Source organism: Alosa alosa, chromosome 7 (genome assembly GCF_017589495.1).
Source record: "Alosa alosa isolate M-15738 ecotype Scorff River chromosome 7, AALO_Geno_1.1, whole genome shotgun sequence".
NCBI lineage: Eukaryota > Metazoa > Chordata > Actinopteri > Clupeiformes > Clupeidae > Alosa > Alosa alosa.
In genome coordinates, this window is record NC_063195.1 from 26,502,607 (window position 1) to 26,522,792 (window position 20,186).

Below are 20,186 nucleotides of genomic sequence, written 5' to 3' on the forward strand. Positions count from 1 at the left end.
TACACTATTATTAGTTATACTGTAATGCCTTTTAAGTACATTTCCAATACACTTGGGATGTTACAAAATTGTACTGCGACTGTGTTTCGAATGCTCATAAAATCTATTTTTGTATAATGTACTTAAGAACACTTTGAAAAAAGTTGTTCCATTTTAGCACACTAATTACACTCAAAGTATAGTCAAGTTGGTATTAAGTTGAACTTAATACATAATTCAATACACTTAATTACACTTGGATTTGACGAAAAAAGTACAAACTGTACTTAGTACACTTTCAAAAAGTATACTTTTAATAGTTTTTTTTTTACCTGGGTGTATACATGGATTTCTATGCAACGTCATGAAAACATGTGTGCGCAACTAAGAGGCAGAAAGCACCATAGAACAGCATAAAGCAGTGCTCTCCTTGAAAAGAATAAAATGAGTTGTTATGCTGAAAACTGCACCAATTCGAAATCACGATGGTTAGAGAATGTTCAATATGTTCAATATCCCTAACGGAATGCATGTCGTCACCAAAAATGGCAAAATACAATGTTATATTAATAAAGAAAATGAACGGCAAACTCTGAAATATAGCCTGAAATGAAATGGTATATCATTGAGACAACAGGGGTATACAAAAAATTCCGATTGTAGCTTACAGCAGCCGACTATTTAGGTTAAGTTTATAACGTTGTGGACGGCCACCAAGCGTCTTCTGCCCCATGGCTGCACGTGCATCTAGTTTTTGGTAAACGAGAAACCCGTGTATAATTACAGAAATAAATGTATAATTTTCTACATAAAAAATATAAAATATTATGTAGCCTAGGCTATATATGGCCTGATGAAAGTGGACAGCTAAGAGACCTACTGACTAGGCTATCGAAGTTGTGTGGAAAATCCTCCTAAAAGACGGATAGACAGCCAATCTGAACACTTGTGCACCAACCAGCGGAATATTCCACATTGCCAGTCTTCGCTGGGCCTAGCAAAAAAGCTACTTAAGCTATATCGCGGCGGTCACTCATCTAAAATCTTAAGTAGCCCAGTCTGTAACCTCATAAGCTGCGCATCCCACGCTAGACTACGAGGGCAGCGGAAAGTGAAAGTAAGGGGCTGCGATCGCACAGTCCAACGAAGTAGGCTAAACAACTTTTACAAATAACGAATCCTGATTACCTCTCTGCTGCTGTCTGGGGCTTTTGCTAAATGCAAATCATGAAACACAAGCCTTACAGTGAAAGACATATCTTCTGATCCTATAACGATAACGAAAGAAATTGTCTATTTTAACACGGTGGAGAAGGACGCATTTGGCGCTGTGTTTGTAAGACGTCATCCTTCATAAAACCAAAATATTTCCATATAACAGACGTGAGTAGTCCTTATCATGAACTATCTGTCAAAAATAAGCCCCGCCCCCTGAAATGTCATAAATCATGTCATAACCACGCCTCCTATTTATGCAAATTAGCCATGTGGTTGTCACCACGTGTTGTTTGTTATTGGTATTGTTTTGTGAGTCATGTGACAGTCATGTGACTGGTGTCAAACCCCTGGGCAGCCATATTGGATGTAAAGTCATGTGACTGATGTCATACCCCTCTTTCTTAGTCTTAGGGAGTGCCCAACAGTGAAAAGTGCATTGCAGTAGTCTAACCTGCTAGTGATAAAGGCTAATTAACCCTGCATCTTGTTGAGTTGGCCCCAAAGCCCTGTGTGTTTTGTGGATAATGGGGATCAGATAAACTTTGTAAGAGTTGTATATGTTTAGTGGTAAATGAGGCTAAATCCAAAGTGTGCTACTAGGATGGCCGAAGTGGTTAAGCGTTGGACTTAAGAACCAATGGATGTTTGTATCCTCGTGGGTTCACTCCCACTCTAGCAACTATATTAATGGCTGAGAGTAGTATGAAGTTTACTTTTTTTTTGATAAGTCCTAGAGATGTTGAGAGATATGGACTAAAAAATATTTTTTTTTAAATAAAAAGTTTAAATTGGTTACCATATTGCTAGGCGCTTTGGTTAAAAAGGTGTCAGCCAAATCCTGTAATTTTTATAACTAGAATCATGGGGTCGTGTGTGTGTGTGTGTGTGACCAAATGGGTCTATGCCTGGAGGAGGTGTTGGGCCCGGGCATGTCACTGTGTGTGATGTTTGAAGCCCCTTTCATGTGTCTTATCATATAGTTGGCTAGCCGGAGTCATACTGTTTAACTGATTACAAACACAGTGGTTAATTATGTATGTATGTATTGGGGGTCTAAGAAGCCCCCACACTTTGTAGAGGCGGTGTTGTGCCCAGACATGTCTCTGAGTTTATTGTTTGAAGCCCCTTACATGTGGCTCATCAAACAACAGGCTAGCCAGAGACGCATTGCTTAACTGATTACAAACACAGTGGTTAATTATGTATGTATGTATTGGGGTCTATGAACCCCTCACTTTGTAGAGGAGGTGTTGGGTCAGGATATGTCTCTGAGTGTATTGTTTGAGACCCCTATCATATGACTTGATATAGGCTGGACTATTCCATAATGCTGTGTAGCGACTGTCCATAGCAGGCTGTACAATATCCTTCCAAGAGTCCCTAAACATCACCCAATCTGCATCACAAAATTAAATGTGCGCAATGTCATCTGAAAACGCCAAATCCGGAGATGTCAAAGCGTATAGCTTCACACTGCGATATTCCTTGTCAAAAACATAGCCTCCTATGCGCCCATCGTTCAACAACCATTGGTATTCCACGCCATCATTAGGTTTACTCAGAAAATGAACAAAAGTTTCAGGTCTCCTCCTTTGCGGTGCATAAGTCATTTCAGGATTCGATAGCTTAGCGCTAACAGGCGTGAGTGTAATCCGTCTCTTTGATTTTGCCGATTCAATCATGTCAGCCATGGTAAGTTCTGTTCAAAATCACTGCTAACAATGATAGCTATACATCACCCACAGCCAGTGGTGGAGGAAGTACTGAACCTCAGTACTTAAGTAAAAGTACAAATACACAGAGAAATATTTACTTTAGTAAAAGTAAAAGTACCACAATGACAACCCTACTTAAGTAAAAGTAAAAAGTACCTGCTTTTAAATGTACTTTAAGTATTAAAAGTAAAGTATTTGCATAATGATTTATTCTCTTAATATCTATATTCTAAAAGGAAAAATCAGTATGGGCTGTGGCATTTTAATTAAGCTAGTTTTAGGTTATACTCGACTAGATAGTTTTAAGTTAATGCAATTGTGCTTACCATCTGTGGCCCAGTTTACATTCTGACCTACAATTCTAGAGACTGTAATTCTGGTTATCTACTAGGGTGATCTGCTGAGTAATATCATTCAGCAAAACACGAGAGCCTGAAGTTTAACGGGGTAGACAAGGGAAACGTCGGGTGGATCGTAATGCCAATTATGCTGATTGAACAGAAAAGTTGCTGAGAAAGGTGTCTTTATGATTAAGTTCAGTTTCACTTGCGCAGACGCATAGACATTGAATGAGCGCTCACGTTACTACCCCCCAACTGTAGGCTATGCATCTTTATTTAATCACACACAATTAAGAAATATTTCCTAATCTGGAAAATGTTATGTCTTTTCCGGCCACCGGTTCATTAATAGTCTACCATTCATTTGTGCCACAAATGATCAGACGTGTGACAGAAGCATGGGCATAGCCTGTAACTTCGCTGATCCGCGGATAGCAATCTTATCGGAGAGGAGGCCCTAACGCTGCAGATAACAGACAGAGAAAGGCACAGAACACAGTTGCATGTACAGTGTAGCCATGGGTCTGGTGAATATAGCCTACCGAATGCAGATGGCTACAAGCTCACGCTTTGCCTGGTCTAGACTAGAAGCTTATGTTTCTAAGAATGCACGTAAGCCCAGAATCTTTGGTAGCAACCCCCGGTAAAACAAACGTGTTTGTCAGAGAGAAAAAAAAAAATGATCATAAAATGTATCGTAAAAAGGAACGATAGTGTTGTAGAAATGTAGCGGAGTAAAAGTACAGATAATTGCTGTAAAATGTAACGAAGTAAAAGTCAAAAGTATGCACTATAAATTTTACTTAAGTAAAGTACAAATATGTGGAAAATTTACTTAAGTACAGTAACGAAGTATTTGTACTTAGTTAAATTCCACCACTGCCCACAGCTTTTATAATCTCAATCCTAGAGACATGCCGGGGCAAAACACACCCACTACCAAAGGGTTTATAGATAACCAGGTGTCTGCATACAGACGTCACTACTCATAAACAGATCTTTTTACAATGTTATCAGCACTAGTGTACGCAGGTAGTAGGCAGACCCCCCACATGAAAGGGGGCTCAAACAACACACTCAGAGACATGCCCGGACAAAGCCGTGGCCTACTGGTTAGCACTTGTAATTTATAGCTAACACATTTTTTCAACCAGAACCTCTAACAACATGCTAAACAGGTTAACGGCTATGCTCCCAGAGGAAACTTTTGCTTCTCATTTGTATCCCTTCTGTTGCTAAGGAGGCTAAATGGTGATTCTCTTTTAAGGATCATTTAAGTATTACTTTTGTCACAATTATTTCTCCTAATTTTGAGAAATAAAACAAGCAAAAGATGAGACACATAGTGTTGTGCCTGCCCGGCTCAAGGCAAACACAACATAAAAGGGGAGACCACACGCTGCTCAAAATTAAGAAAATATTTATTAAATAAATGAACTATGTACAAAAGTCAGTGAATGAAGAGTAAAGCAAGACTGTAGTGTATGTCAGCATAGTGAGGTGAAGTGCAAAACCAAAAGAAACGAACAGGGCGCAGCCCGTCCGGCCGCAACGACAGCACCCCGCAACTCTGGAACCGGCAATCAGCGGAAGCGGAGAAAGAGCGAGAGAGATTGAAACAGGCTCCCGGGACCCGCTTATATTCTGCCCTAATCGCTGGCGCAATTAGCCCACTCACTCATAACTAAATCATGATGCACAAAGTTCATGAAACCGGACAACCCAGATAGCAAGCATAGTCGGCCCGATTCTGGCTGAGTGCTGGCAGTGTCGGCTGAGGTCCGAGTCGGCTGAAGCACAGTAAACACAGTCGGCCCGATCCTGGCTGAGTGCTGCCACTGTCGGCGGAGTTTCAGGTCGGCTGAGGCACTGTCCCCTTGAATGGGCCGACACTGACACGCAGTAGTTGGGCTGATTACTGAGTGTCTTATTTGGCCCGATTGGGGTTTGATGGGCTACTGCCAGTTTTCGAATCAATCTCGGCAGACGGATTTCATACAGTGTGTGGCCCGATACTTCAGGAACGAACACTGATCAGTATCGCGGCTGTTGGCGGCAAAAATGAAACATTTAGCGACAGCCGGACGCTAAACGTTCATGGCCCAAATCTGTAAAGATTGTCGACTGTCGGCCCATTACATGTGGAAGAGCCACGAGCAGAGTCAGTTTGAAACCAGCAGGACGGCGCGAAACTGTCTCGTTTTGGACACTGCCTGTGGTAAGTAACATGCAACTTTACCTTTACCTGTTATTGCATGTAAATCATTATGAATGTACGTAGGCTTATTATTGCAGACACAGTTTAACAAGTAGCATAACAAGAATGGGTGTTTCAATCTACCCCTTGACGATGACGAAGCTAGCGGTAAATACGTTATGATTTCTTAGCCTACTTTGTTGGCCTAATTAGCTGCTACCGTTAACGTCAGTGTTGGTGGTCAAAAACGTTCAGTGCTGTAACGTTAGCTATACTTGCATAATTATGTGGTTTTCAAAGAAAAGTGTGATCTAATCATTTTAGAAATAGCTTAACAGTTAACCAGTATTGCATGACTTAGAATATAGCGATTGGTAATTGGGCATTTCATCGTTATCTATCCTACTTCAGGCACTAGGCAGGCAGGACTGAGACTGTATGCCTTAAGAGAGTGTGTGTGTGTGTGTGAGAGCGAGAGAGATGGTAGCAGGGTGGGTCCTGTCCTGGTCATGTAAAGCTCATCAAAATCTGTATTTTAAGGTCGTTCTGTATTTTGTACTGAGGGGTTGTTTATGATCATGTAATCATTTTGAACACATATACTTCCATTAACCTAACGTTACTGTGACTTTTTTAAAATGTACACCTCAGAATCCAGGCCACACTGACCAGAGACCTGCCTGCACTCCTTTGGATGAAGAAGGCTACCCGTGTATACATGTGTGAACCATTTCTTGTGTTGGAAAAACAGGAGACCTGAAGAGCTCTTGGTAAGTTGTACATTGATTTAATAGAATAAGTAATATGTTTTGTTTAGATGAGCCAAATCATAGGAATCAGCTTTCATCTAGGCCTGTGTTTTGTGATGTGTCATTTTTAGATGCTTTTGGTTTGCCTCATCCATTATGTTAGCAAAGAACAGGAGTGGGCAGGAAACATGCACTTTTGAAAACATGGCCAACCAACTGGAGCACCCACAAGGCTCTTGTGAAGGAAGTCCACAAGCCTTTGTGCTTCAGGTCTGTATGTGTTGACAAATATGTCTTGCTCTTGGTGATTGTTAAATGCTGATATATTACCAATGACAATCACACAATGTCAATGTTGCCCAAAATAACTACCAGGGAGGTGTTACCAAGACAGCTGCAGAGTGGCAAGACTGGGCTTTAGTAATATTTTGTCAGACAGTAAAGGATAAATAGTTTAATGATTTTTTTCTTTTCTTTTGAAATGACATGCTGTCCATGCATCTCAAATTGAAGGATGGATGGAAAGAACTTTTTGATCAACCCCCACAGAGAGCTGAGGCTATCTGTAAGTATATTTGAGTGGACAAACAGAACTTCTCTGACAGATGACATATTGAAATCTTGCTTTAGACCTCATAATGATCTTATAATATTCTTTTATACCTAAATGCAGTTTGGAGACACCCCCGGCTGGTAGTGCTGCTGAAACTGGTGGAGGCAACAATGAAGCGGCAACAGAAAGAGAAGGCAGGTGGCAAAGGTTGCTGCTATTGAAAAATACTTTGAGAGTGAGTATGTGTGCATGTATGTAGCTGGGTAGGTCATGGTACATGGTACAAAAATACAGAATTTAAAGCACTAGCACAACACTTAACTCACAACCCACAACTACTGACAATGGAATTACTCTTTTAGAGTGAGGGAGAGAGATAGAATATTTCTGTAAATGTTTAATGTTAATTTAGAATAATTTATTTTTTGAATCATTATACAGTTTTAAAATGTTTAATTGTTTGTGTTTTTGTATATGAAAGAAGTCGATTGTTGTAGATAAAAGTAGATTGTATATTTTAACTTGTTTAATTTCTAAAGTGTATATATGTAAAAGCTTGTATAATTTTTAAATGTTTGTTTTATTTGCAAGGTTGTGTTTGTCAAACTTGTTAATAAAAGTAGCTTGTGCTTTTAATTACTAGTTCTGGATTTGTGTTTATTTTCAAGTACTTTTGGTAGTTAATGGGCCACATGTGGCCCGGGGACCCAGCCGACATTCAGCCAACACTCAGTCAGATCAGTTTTATAGTCATTGGGCCAGTACAGGCCCAGAGGCCCAGCCGACACTCAGCCAACACTCAGTCAGATCAGTTTTATAGTGTGTGGGCCAGTACAGGCCCAGAGGCCCAGCCGACACTCAGCCAACACTCAGTTATATAGTGTGTGGGCCAGACCTGGGCCAACAGAATGCATGACAGTCATTTCACAGTGTGTGGGCCACACCTGGGCCAACAGAAACAATAAGAGTCATTTCACAGTGTGTGGGCCACAACTGGGCCAACAGTTCCAATAAGAGTCATTTTACAGTGTGTGGGCCAGACCTGGGTCAACAGAAACAATGAGAGTCATTTTGCAGTGTGTGGGCCACATCTGGACCAGAGGAAATTCTTTGTGTCGGTTATCAGTAACTGGGCCATTGTTGGGCCGGAGGCCCAGCCAGAACTGGGCCAACACTCACAAAACCCTGAGGCAAGGTAGTGGGCCAGAGGTGGGCCGGTCAAATTTTGCTATCTGGGAAACTACGGAGCTTCCTCGTTTCTAAACATTTACCCACCATATACTAACCTATCTTCACACTGTGCCCAAGAACCGAGTTCTTTACTCACCAAATACCGCTGGAGTCGAGCTGCCCCGACCGAAGTCAATTCAACCCGGATCTCCACGGCGATGTCCTCGGCCCAGACACAGTGGCACACCAGCCTAAGGCCCCAGCGCACAGGCGCTCTAAACCGAGGAAAGACGACAGCTCCAAACTCGTTTAATCCAGCCACATGAACTGCTCAAACACATCACGACAAAACAAATAAACACAACTGAAAGTAAATTACCGGTAACTAGGTCTCCTTACCAATTACGTTCACAAAAGCCCCAAACAAAAGCAGCAACATGCGGTTTCCCCCAACCACTACCACTCTTACACCTGTGCGTTTCATTAGGCTACTCCAACGTCATAGGCCCACGTATCGTTAACCCACTGTAAACGCCGCAGCTTACCTACCCATAGGCGCATCAAAAACGCACGGAAAAAGGGTCCAGATTGTAATTATAGGACGAAGCCCCCATATGTTGTGCCTGCCCGGCTCAAGGCAAACAAAACATAAAAGCAAATGAGGAGACATTGCAATGAGAAACTGTTGAGAAGTAGGAGTTACAATTGAGATATCAGTTTGAGGGTCAAAAAATAGGGCACTCCATAGCATTTCAAACTTTTATTTTATAAAACAAAGCAAAACAGTTGTACTTTAAGCAATGGGAGCTTGCACAGTTGCACTTTAAAATGGACTTCAAGCAATAGAAGCATGTTAATGCCTTGATATGTTCTTTTAAAAATTGTGTATTCTTATTTTTATTTTTTTGTGTGTGTGAGTGTGTATGTGAGTATTATTTTTTAAAAGCTGCACAAAAGCAAATTGCATTGTAATGGACCAACTGCACAATGACAATTTAAGTCTATCTATAAATCATACAACATAGAGGAATGAACTAATAAACAATAACATAAACAAACTGAACTTGTGCCAAAGCGTGCCATACTGTGTACAATGGTGGATGAAAGCGTGGGCTGGTCAATCTGCGTCTTTTATCCTGGTGGTGGAACCAACCAAAGGGAGGAGGGAGAGAAGAGCAGAAAATAGAACATTGTTAGTTTGTGAGCCACTCAAAAATAAGACATTTGTATGACCGTCTGCTTTCATAACTGTGAGAATTTTGATACAGCACAAAGATCAGACACACCTTATTAATCACTTAAACACAGAATGGGGGATGTGATAGCTACCACTCACATTTGCTATATGTTGCCCAATTGAAAAACAGATCGTATTGATATATTTGTCAAGCTTAAACAAGTTTGTTGAATTCCCTCACCTCATCTAGTGAGTAAACTGTATTGTCAGACTAGGATTAACCCCTATCCAGCTTACCACTAGGCAAAACCTTGTTTTGGTTGGACTAAGCCAGAGCCATAGAACAAGAGAGTTGCGACACTCTTTGAAGTCGCCGCCAAGCGGTCACGTGGTTCACGTACGCTTCAACAGTTCCAAACAGCTCTTTGCGTGTCTTGTTATTTCAATGGGATAGACAGCAGCGAGTGCGTTATTGAACGGGAAACATTACAACAAACCAAAAACGAGTGTTATTACGTGTTAGCATGCTTGTGTAACAGGGTGGTACATAGGAAGGGCCAAGGGGCCAATCACAGTAGCCTGACTACGCCACCCTGAGGCCTAGTGCATCAGGGAATCTTTAAGAGATTGTACTGCTTTGAGGTTCGTAACTACACAGTGGACATGAATTACAGGAAAACAATATTTATTAAGACAAAAGGTAGGGAAGTGGAGATCTGAGGGTGGCAACTATGGAAATTCAGACCAATACCATGCAAGCATAAAGAAAGGTTCACCTGTTACACAGCAAAGGTACACAGTAAAGCTACAAGGAATACACCAAAAACATCACACGTGCTTAAACTAGACCCCCCTCAGAGCCACCTCCCTACTAAATAAAGATGAAAGTTACAAACAGAAGGACAAGACAGGCAACACAAAAACCAAACATAAAATAACCAAAGCAAAACCAAGACAAGACAAGACAGCAGCACGACCCATGTTCCCCATCAGCATGACTGCTGCCTAAAAGAACAGAACACAGAAGATTAAACAAACACACCACAATATACATAACATAAAACCACAAATGTCTATGGGGAGACAGCATACCCGACGGTAGCAGGCAGGGGCTACACCAGTGGAGTCTACATTGCTACTGGCTACTGCCCCTCTTAAGTAGCACTCCACTGGTGCCAGATTGCTCAAATGCCTATGCCCCGCCCCCTTCATTAGCACTTCCAGGTGCTATGGGGAAATAGCAGGCAGAGAAGGTCTACCTGCTACAATCGCATTATAGTGTCAATTATATATTGCGAGTATAATTAGTTTGCAACACCGATCTAAAATATGTTCTTTGGTAGTTCTAACATTGAATGTTTGTTTCCTTGCTGGACATTCCTACATTTGCCTGCATCACGCTATACTTTACTTACATTGTCAAAACGTAGGCTATGCATTTTGTATCCTTTTTGTGTGTGGACATTAGATCCAGTGTCCTTTTCAGTTCGCTTGGTGAGATGAAGATGAAGGTGCCCCCCCCCCCAAATCTACCACACAACTTTGATCATTGTAAAACTAGCAATAAACGTCTATCAAATATATAAATATTGGCATTCAGTAGCCTAATAGCCTAAAAGTTTGATCAATGCATTAAATCTGTTCAGTTCTTTTAGAGAAATAGCATAAAGGTGGCCACAACACAGCCTTTAACATTTTAAGACTAAGCCATAAACATGTCAAAAACACATAGGCTAAATAAGAATAAAAAAAATATATAACAATAACATGAAGAATGTTATTTTGTTGGGGATTACTTTCAGAGTGATCTATGCCCTATTAACCTGACTACACTTTTCAGTTATCCAAAAAAAAAAGAAAAAAAGAAAGGCAATGCCCTCTTGTCACCTCAGTCTCTTCCATGCAAACTTCGCTGTGTATTTGACAAATTACTTGGCAGATAAAGCAATCAAAATTATTACACCAAGAACACCAACACGAAATGTAAAATTACTGAAAACTAAATGAACTGAAACCGATCATCAGTTGGAGCAAAAACTCCTACTGTGGGGTACTATACAGACGCTATACTGTCCCACGACCACGCTCGTGCCACACTCGCCTACTGCTTGTGCCACTGTCCCGTTTGGAAATCCCCTCGTTCACGAGTCGTGGACGCTAGCCTACTTCATGTCATGTTCAGCCCACGGTTCAGTTCATAACGCCATAAAACTCGCCATCTAGTAAGCTAATCTATTTCAGGTTTAAAGACAATAATCACATTCATTTCATCCATTTTTCACCTGAAGAGCGTTAATCACAAACCCATTGATAACTAGCACATCTGAATATAGAGTTACCATGCTGTATGAAATGTATTTTATCAAGATAAAGTTCGTGTTCACCCTCATAGCATGTCTAACGTTAACACTGTATGTGAATGAGCTGACTGCTAGCTAACGTAAGCTAGTAAGCTAACGCAATCAGGTTTGAAAATATAGCATTATAAACATAATAAAAACCTGTTGACATCTAAAGTTACCCTACTACAATAGGCTAACCAAATGTGTTTTGTCTGAAATTCATTATTGACGTAGGAACATTATCTTTAAGCTAGCCTCTCTCCACATCAAGGTTTGCAGGCCAACTTTTGGCTTTAAAAGTTCGGTCAACATTTAAGCAATAAATATCAGTTAAACAAGCAGCACAAAAACCTCAAAGAACAATACCAGTATCTACTAGTGCAGTTGGTATAGGAAATGCATATGCCAATTGAAAAACGCGTCGTACCTTCCGCCTACTTACCACTGACAATATCAGGCAGAAAGCAATGGAAGTGAATGGGGCTAAAGCCGTGAATGTCAAAGTTTGGAACTTTTGAGCTCTGCATAACGCCGTATTAGCCCTGAAAAAGCGCCGCCATTGTTTCCTATGGAAGTCTATGGGAGTGTCGCCACTCTGTTTTTCTACCGCTCTGGAATAAGCCTATTCAGTGTAAAAAAAAAAATGGGCATCTGAAAATAGTTTAGTTCAGAGTCCTGATGTCAAAAAAGTAATTTGGGCAATTTTTTTTTTGTCATCTGGGAGCTGGCTCTATAGTCAGAACGCATAACAACTAAATGCAGCGTTGCCTTGTTTAGTTCTGATAGTGGGTTTCAACAGGAACATTTCTCCTGTGATCAGTGAGGTTTAAGTGATGAGTATTGCTGGAACATGTCACACAGTCTCATTGAAGGGCAAATCTGGTGTAAACTGATTCAAAGCCTTGTTGTTCGAGCTCACCAGGCACTGTCCAAAGGACAAAGAACAATAAAATGTGTCATAACCTAGACAAGTTATGGACAAGAAAGTAAAGCTGACTCAATATGGCAAAAAAGCCTTCGGTATCTTCTTTCCATTACAGGGTTTCCCCAGGTTTGACCACCCCAAATAAGACTTTTTTTAAGACCACTTACATGAAAATGAAGACCTACATCACACCCATTATGCGGTTGTAAAACACCAGATCAAATCCATAATGACAATTAAAACAACACTTCCCCATGATGTGCTGTCCTCTCCTTTCGACTGATTATGTTGATTCATTGCTGCCGGTGCGAAAACCCAAAGTATTGTTTGCGCATATCCTAAGAAATTAGACTAGTGTAGTTGCCACGATACCAAAATTATTGTTTCGATACCGATACCACATCAAGAATTGCGATTTCGATACTTCTTCGATAATTCTTAAAAAATGTATTTGATTTGGGGGCCCAGACCACCTTGACATCATCAGTAATATTGAATATAGTGTTATCATTCACACCAGTGGGCATCCTAGATTCTGCTTGACTCTTTCCACACACACGGAAAATTATGGCTTATTTCATATGTTTCTATTTCATATACCTTCAAATTCATATAAAGTGTACAGTTAATGTATAGTATTTTTTAATCTGCATAATTACTATTAATCTGCTTAATTGCTAAACATATTTAGTCATTTGAATACTTAATATTTATTTTTAAACTATTACACCTAGGCAAATTTTAATGTGGTGTGTAGGCCTAGGTGTAATTGAGTGTTTGTCACTTTAAGAAATACGTGAGTAATTACTGTAGCCTTCAGTCTCACGGTTTTAGGCTAGTGAATAATAGTTGCACATAAGGATATGTGGATGCAATTCATTGTTGTCTGTCATTAGATAAAATAAATGTAAATAAAAAACTATCAAGTTCATAGAAGGGATCATGTTCAATAATGATTTTAGCACTAATTACGAATGACATACATGAGCAGAATTAGTTAGCAAGGAGCTCTCTCCAGATGTAAAAGTTTGCAAAGGTTGCGCTGCCTATTTCTAAATGACATTAAACCCAATAGTAGACCTACGTACATCTCACAGCCTAGGTAGGTTATGAGAGGTGCAAGTGAGCAAATCAACTTGATATTAGCCTATTATTATGTGTTACCACAGAATCACTTAAGCTAAACTAGCAGCCATGTCTCGCTGTTTATGGCACGACAGCTGCGCATATGTGTCTTTCTTAAAAGTATTGATACTAATACAATTAGGTATTGTGACAACTGCTAATAGCTATTGCAACACTTTTGTAGTTTCGGTGCACCGTGCAACACTAAATTAGGCGATCTCTGACGTTAATCAACCCCTGTTGAATTTTCACATTGTTGTTGTTTTTCCTAGTTTAGAAATCTAGACGCGCACCCTAGCGGCGGCAAATTAATTTGCTCAGCCTGTACGTCTAGTATCAAACCATAGGGATTTCTATTGGCTGACGCCGTGGGACGTCATCCAATCACAGCTCTATTTTGTTAGAGAGTCTTAAAGGAGGCTTAACAGGATGGCGACAGTCCTGCGACAGTGAACAACAAGGAAGGTGGCTATGGCAAACGAAGAGCGGTTGTTTGAATCGGCGTTAAAGCGTCAACTTTGGAGGAGTTGGACTTGTGCTTTTCTTTGAAAGTTGAGCAACACAATGCACTTAAGTCATTCCTTTTCGAAGAAGGATGTATTTGCCGCTTTGCCGACCGGATACGGATATGGTCGTAAGCGCTGGCCTATTGCATGCCTAGGCAGTTTGAAAGACAATTCTCTGCCCGCCCTTGGATTAAAGCGAGGTGAATGGCTTGATTCCAGACTATACATTTCAATGATATAGGATGGCCCGTCAGGCTAGTTTTTCCCCCCATTTCACCTTGCTTGCAGGCTAGTATAATTAAAATTGAAAACCTTCGTTTAAAAAATTAAGACTTTGGCAACGGAATTTAAGACTTTTTCAGACCTTAATTAAGGAACATGACATTTAAGACCGTTTAAAGACTTTTAAGACCCCGCGGCTACCCTGCATTATGTCAGGAATACCAAAAGTACTTCTATACGGCTCTGGGCTATACTTCCCTGTCCATAACTCAGAATTGGCTGTGCCACATTTTCTTTTTCCTATGAACAGCACACAGTGATTTCCAACAAGAGCTATGGATCAATTCATACCGGATTTGACCTTTAAGTGATTTGTGAACAAGGAGTGCTTTAGGGTCAATCCGGTAAATCAAAGACAATGACTCAATATTACATCTAAATTAGCCCAAAACATTTAGCTCTGATCACTCAAGAGACACTGACAATTGTCAAGAACAAAAACAAAATACAGAAAATACAGTATACACCAGGGTATTCAATTAATCTTCAGCGAGGTCGTTAATGGAAAATTTCCTCAATCATAATGTTTAGGCTATGTATATGTATGTATGTATAATATATATACAGGGGCGAACCAGAGGGGTGGCTCCGGGTGGCACAGGCCACCCTTGAGATTCGATTGGCCACCCCAGGTGCCACCCAAAATCCTAGTCCAGACATGCAAACTCCTCACCTTTCGGCGAAATTCGCCGTTTTGAATAGGAAATGGGTGACTTACGTGATTCGTGCAGATCCACACAGAAAATATTTTTTTTTTTTTTTGGGGCACTATCAACTATCAAACCCACTCACTGTCAGACGCAGACGAGTGCATCTTGACTCAACATGAACATGAACGCATACGTGAATATTACATGACTGGAAGCCAACGCATCTCTGATTCTAGAATACTCAGCGTAATAACTGCTACATCGCGTGGCGTAATAAATGAGCTGACCAGCAGCGAAATGAGAAGCTGTAGAAGCCACATAGCTGTTCTGCCTTGGATAGAAGAGAACTTCAAGAGCGAGAATCAACGTGGGAAAGCAAATTTGAGGTAAGATATAAAAAACGAACGACCTTGCTTGCTGACTTGTATCAAACAGGAAAACACAGTCTTGCAGAAAAGTGAACTAGCCGTAGCACTACTTTACTATGTAGGCCAGTGTCTTAAGTTAGCTAGGTTCTACTGAATGCTAGCGGCTAGGGCACCTTGCATATACATAAGATGGAGTTCATCTAATCAACGAGCTATTCTATGGGGACTCCGCGGAAGAATGGACATTTGTAGATGAAATAGCTTTTAAATTTCATGATTTAAATTGATACAAAAGAAACAAATAATGTCATATATGTTCAAATCTTCACACCTTGGCTACTGAAATGTAAGGTTCCTTTAGCAAATGTTATTTTGAAGTATTGAAAAACATCATTGTTTTAAGAATTTTCTAACGAAATGGTTGGTAATTAGCACATTTACGATATGACATTATGTGACCCTGCAAGGCGAAACCAGTCGTTTTGCGCACGGTGCTAGTTTGAGAAAATCCACGGTATACAGTGTCGACGGTATACAGTCTACTCTACACTTTCATATTGTGAACAAATTTCACGGATAAACATACGTTTTCACTGTTAAACCTTACTTTATTTAGGTGAAGATTCAACACATTAGTAGTCATTCCCTTTGTCCACGCCGCTATAAGGTTTTACGGTAGAGCTACAGTTTACTCATTAGGCTACTCATTACTCAATGTGTAAGCTCTCTATCATTCTTGGCAGATGATGTAATCGAATATGAATGTGAAAGACTTGGCCTTCAGGGCACGAACGGTCAAAAGCACAAACTTTTAGAAATATCCTGGCGTCATTTTAGGGACTAGAAGAAGTTTTCCCATTGAAGTAGGCTAGCGCATTTTAAAAGTATACACAATCTCTGTACACAGAACTTCCTCTCCCCTTACTTCCCCCGACATACATTAAGTATATTCTATAGTGACACCTTATGACCGTTCCAGGTAGGGGGCAGAAAAAGACACTCACTGCACGGTTAAAACTGCACTCAGTCATCGGCTTCAAAGTCACGCTACCGTTGGAAAGCTTAGTTTATGGCCGTTCATGTGAGCACAATAACTTAATTTTTGTAAATGTTACCAAAGCGACTGGATTCGCCTTGCAGGGTCACATATGTTCGCTCGCTTAGTGCCTAACAACACCCCTCAGCTGTGCTATATTCACGATATAGAATGGCCTCTCGGGGTTTATTGCTTAAATAATATTAGACCAGCATTTAAATTACACTTTTGCTTGAACCTAAACTATGTTCTTATGGCTTGGTTCCAGAATGAGGGATCTCACTGTAGAAGATGCCCTAATGATTAAACAGGTAGATGCAGGCCTGAAGTGTGCATGGAATTGGGCCTGGCTTAAGATAAACTACCAGGTAAAAAGCCAGACATTCCAGCTATCTGATGTTTTCAAAATTTTTTTAAAAAAGGGTCATGCCAGATGTACTATTTGCTGCAAAGAGATTAACTACGGCAACAAAGGAAGCCATGCTCTTCTTGCCCACTGTAAAACTGACATTCACCAGCAAAAAATCAACAACATCACAACAACACAAAAGGAGATTTCCCTTTTCCCTAAATGTGGATGAAAGCACTTCGAACAACAACAAGAAGGTTGGTCTAATTTCACTACACATTGCATTACAATCTTGCATTATATTGCACCTTACAAACATACTCAAACCTAACTGAATCGCAGGGTCTGTCCATGCCCTGTCACTCATTGTCAATTGCCTCAGCACATTGTGGACCTTGTCTTTATCTTTATTCACTTCATTGATCATGTGGATCTCTCTTTATGACAATTCTTTAAGTGTATCTTTAATAGAGTGTACGTGTATGTTATGTGTGATGTCTATGTCTTGAGCTACTTGGACCCTGAATTCCCTTAGGGATCAATGAAGTATCTATCTATCCATCTATCTATCTATCTACCTATGGCTGCTTTCTTAACTATTTTTTCCAATATTTGAATTTAAGGTGCTGTCCATGCTTGTCTGCTATCACCATGACGACTTTGGGAAGGTGATGGTTGAACATCTTGGGTCCCTGGAGATGCTGAAGACCAATGCTGCTACTTTGGAGAGGGTGATTTGTCAGTTTTTTGAAGAAAACAACATCCCCTGGAGAAACCTGGTCAGCTGTTTACTTGATTTGTGTGCCGTCATGAGGGGGAGTAAGACTGGCCTGGAGACGAGACTCCAAAAACACTGTCCCGGACTCCTTGATATAGACGGAGACTGTTGTCACCATGTCCACAATGCAGCTAAGAAGTTTGCAGAGCCATTTGGAGGCTATCTCGAACAGCTCTTCAGTGATCTGCAGACAGACCAGAGTCCAGATCAGGTATGAAATGAAACTTTAGAGAACTGCCATGTATGACTAGTCTGGTTGGTTGTTGGTAGACGTAGTAACTCACTAAATAACTACTTATTAAATAGATACTAGTAAAAAGGGACTAGAAAGGGACAAAAAGATTAACAGTGTAAAAAATGAGCAAACAGGGATAATGGTAGAGGGTACATAATGTTACATACTCTCTATTGGTCAGGTGATGTATCTCAAGGAGGTATGTGCCATACTTGGCATTCCTGCATCCAACCCTCAGAGAGGGTTTGTGAAACATCGATGGCTCTCTGCATATGATGCTAGTATGGAAACACAGTCAATGCCGCCAGCGTACAAGGTACTTTATTTTGGATTCTTGAGCAAAGAGGATCAGGAATTATACAACGAACCTCTGGAAAGGCTTTTCGCAGAGTGCAGTGTCAGTCAGACAGTTAAGGCCAGAATCAAGTTTATACATGGGGACCTCAGAAAGAAAGGTGATGATGAACACTCATTCTACAGTATGAATATTTCAGTTATTACAGCCATCAGTTATTAGTATTAACTTTGTTAATACTGCTATATTTTCTGCTTATGTTTTCACAGGCATGACACAGCAAGGCAGAGACCGAAAGAGGAGAGTCACGCAGAAGATCTGGCTTCAGGAGAGAGAGACGCGGCTACAGCTTAGTGCCTATATGGGTATACTGGCCATTTTGAAGGAGTATGTCATGGTTTTTCAGGTGGGTGTTTTCTTATTAGACTGGCATTCTAGCAACATTTCTCATTTAGCAATGTTCTATCTGTTTACGGGCAATTTTCACTAGAAACAACATTCAATGCGTTTTGTTATTGACATGTTATTGTTATTTGTTATTGAAATGTTATTCTGTGTTGTCATTTTGCTTCCTAGCAACGGAATGGCGTGTGTCCCCTTTCCCGTGTATTGACTCTATTATTACTATGTATACCTTGCAACTGTTAATTGTACTTGTATTCAACAGCATGTGTTCTTTTTTGTCACATTTTTTCTGTACATAGGGTAGCCAGACATTAGTCCACAAGCTGCACGACAGACAGCTTGAGCTGTTCCTGACTTTCCTGGGCTGTTTTGTCAAGGCAGAGCACTTCACGCAGCTCTCTCCAAGGGCTCTTGCAGAGTTGGAGATACAGGAAGCAATGATTTTGTCCCTCAGGCAGTTGTTCGTGGGACAAGACGCGGACTCTTTCAGATCTCAAAACCCAACTCATGCAGTAAGTACTTTGCTACACAAAATGTATTACCTTTCCCTCCCTGACCATAGTCACACAAAAAACAAGAAACACAGATAGACATAGTCATAGCTTCCCCACAGTCATATGCCCAAATCCCTCCCCACCCATACACACACACACACACACACACACTACTCCAACCATCTAAAAGAGCCAATATTGCACATGATAGTAAATATAGTCCGCCTACCATTATCATTATGTCCAGCTGCAAGAAACAAGCTCATTTTATCTTGCACTCTAGACAATATTGCACATAGTAATCAATAAAGAGACCAATGCTTCATATTGCACACTGCCCTATTCTAAGCACAACACAATCAGTAAATACACCAATAATTGTCATTGCACACAGCCATATTCTCAATAACTTAATTTAATAAATTATATTGCACCTTGCCCTATACTGAATCATTTAATAATTTATATTGCACCTTGCCCTATACTAAACACTACCCCCCCCCCCAACACACACCTACTATGACTTGTTTAGAAGGGGAAACCTGTGCATTAATTTTCCAATACTGTTTACTCTATTTCAGCTACTGAAGCCATTCTTGCAGAAGCTTAAGAATGCATATACAACAACTGCCTCTTATCTTCAAAAGAAACTTCCCTTGGCCAGCCCCACCCTGATAGCCCTGTCTGCATTGGACCCATCTCTGAGAGGCCACTCGCAGGCAGCGGTACAACTCAAGACATTGAGTCGATTGTTGAGTCACTTGGTACCTACAGAAAATATCCACCTTGAGATAGTACGGTACAATGTTGATGTCTCCCTCCCCAGATTTGGTGACCGAGATTGTGTGGTGGAGTGGTGGGGGCATGTGTTTCAGAGGAAAGACAAATATCCTGCACTCATCAGTCTTGTTAAATGTGGCCTCTCCATTTTCCATGGTCCGAGAGTAGAGTCCTCTTTCAGTATTATGAATGACATCATTGACCATAGAAGCGGAAACATGAAAACATCTACTTTTAACTCCATTCAGACAGTCAAATATAGCCTTCTGGCTAGGGAGAAAACGGCCATTGAGATGTTCAAACGTGAGGATACACAGTATGGGGAGATAGATCGCACATTGTGCAAAAATATCCTCTTAGCAGGAACAACAGATAAAAGACAGAGGCAGCAGAGCCTGCTTGAAAAGAGGCAGCTTACTACCTCACCTGGCACTGCTCTGGACAGAAAAAAACAGACAGTTGAGGAAGAGAAGAGGGCCAGGCTTAAGCATGCTTCTAAGCAGCGCAAACAGGCCAT

At 40.7% G+C, this 20,186-nt stretch overlaps 2 long non-coding RNA genes across 3 annotated transcripts; both read left to right on the forward strand.

Annotated features, from left to right (window-relative positions):
• The first annotated feature begins 5,012 nt into the window (after positions 1-5,012).
• LOC125297140 lies at positions 5,013-7,432 on the forward strand. 2 transcript variants are annotated; one of them, XR_007193948.1, is made up of 5 exons: positions 5,013-5,471; positions 6,102-6,220; positions 6,363-6,469; positions 6,713-6,764; positions 6,873-7,432. It is a non-coding gene; the product is annotated as an uncharacterized LOC125297140 (long non-coding RNA). The 2 variants fall into 2 exon arrangements; XR_007193947.1 differs by having other exon boundaries at positions 6,331-6,469; positions 6,873-7,431.
• A 10,676-nt stretch (positions 7,433-18,108) lies between these two features.
• Positions 18,109-18,789, forward strand: LOC125297147. The gene is made up of 3 exons (XR_007193955.1): positions 18,109-18,150; positions 18,260-18,396; positions 18,695-18,789. It is a non-coding gene; the product is annotated as an uncharacterized LOC125297147 (long non-coding RNA).
• Positions 18,790-20,186: the final 1,397 nt, after the last annotated feature.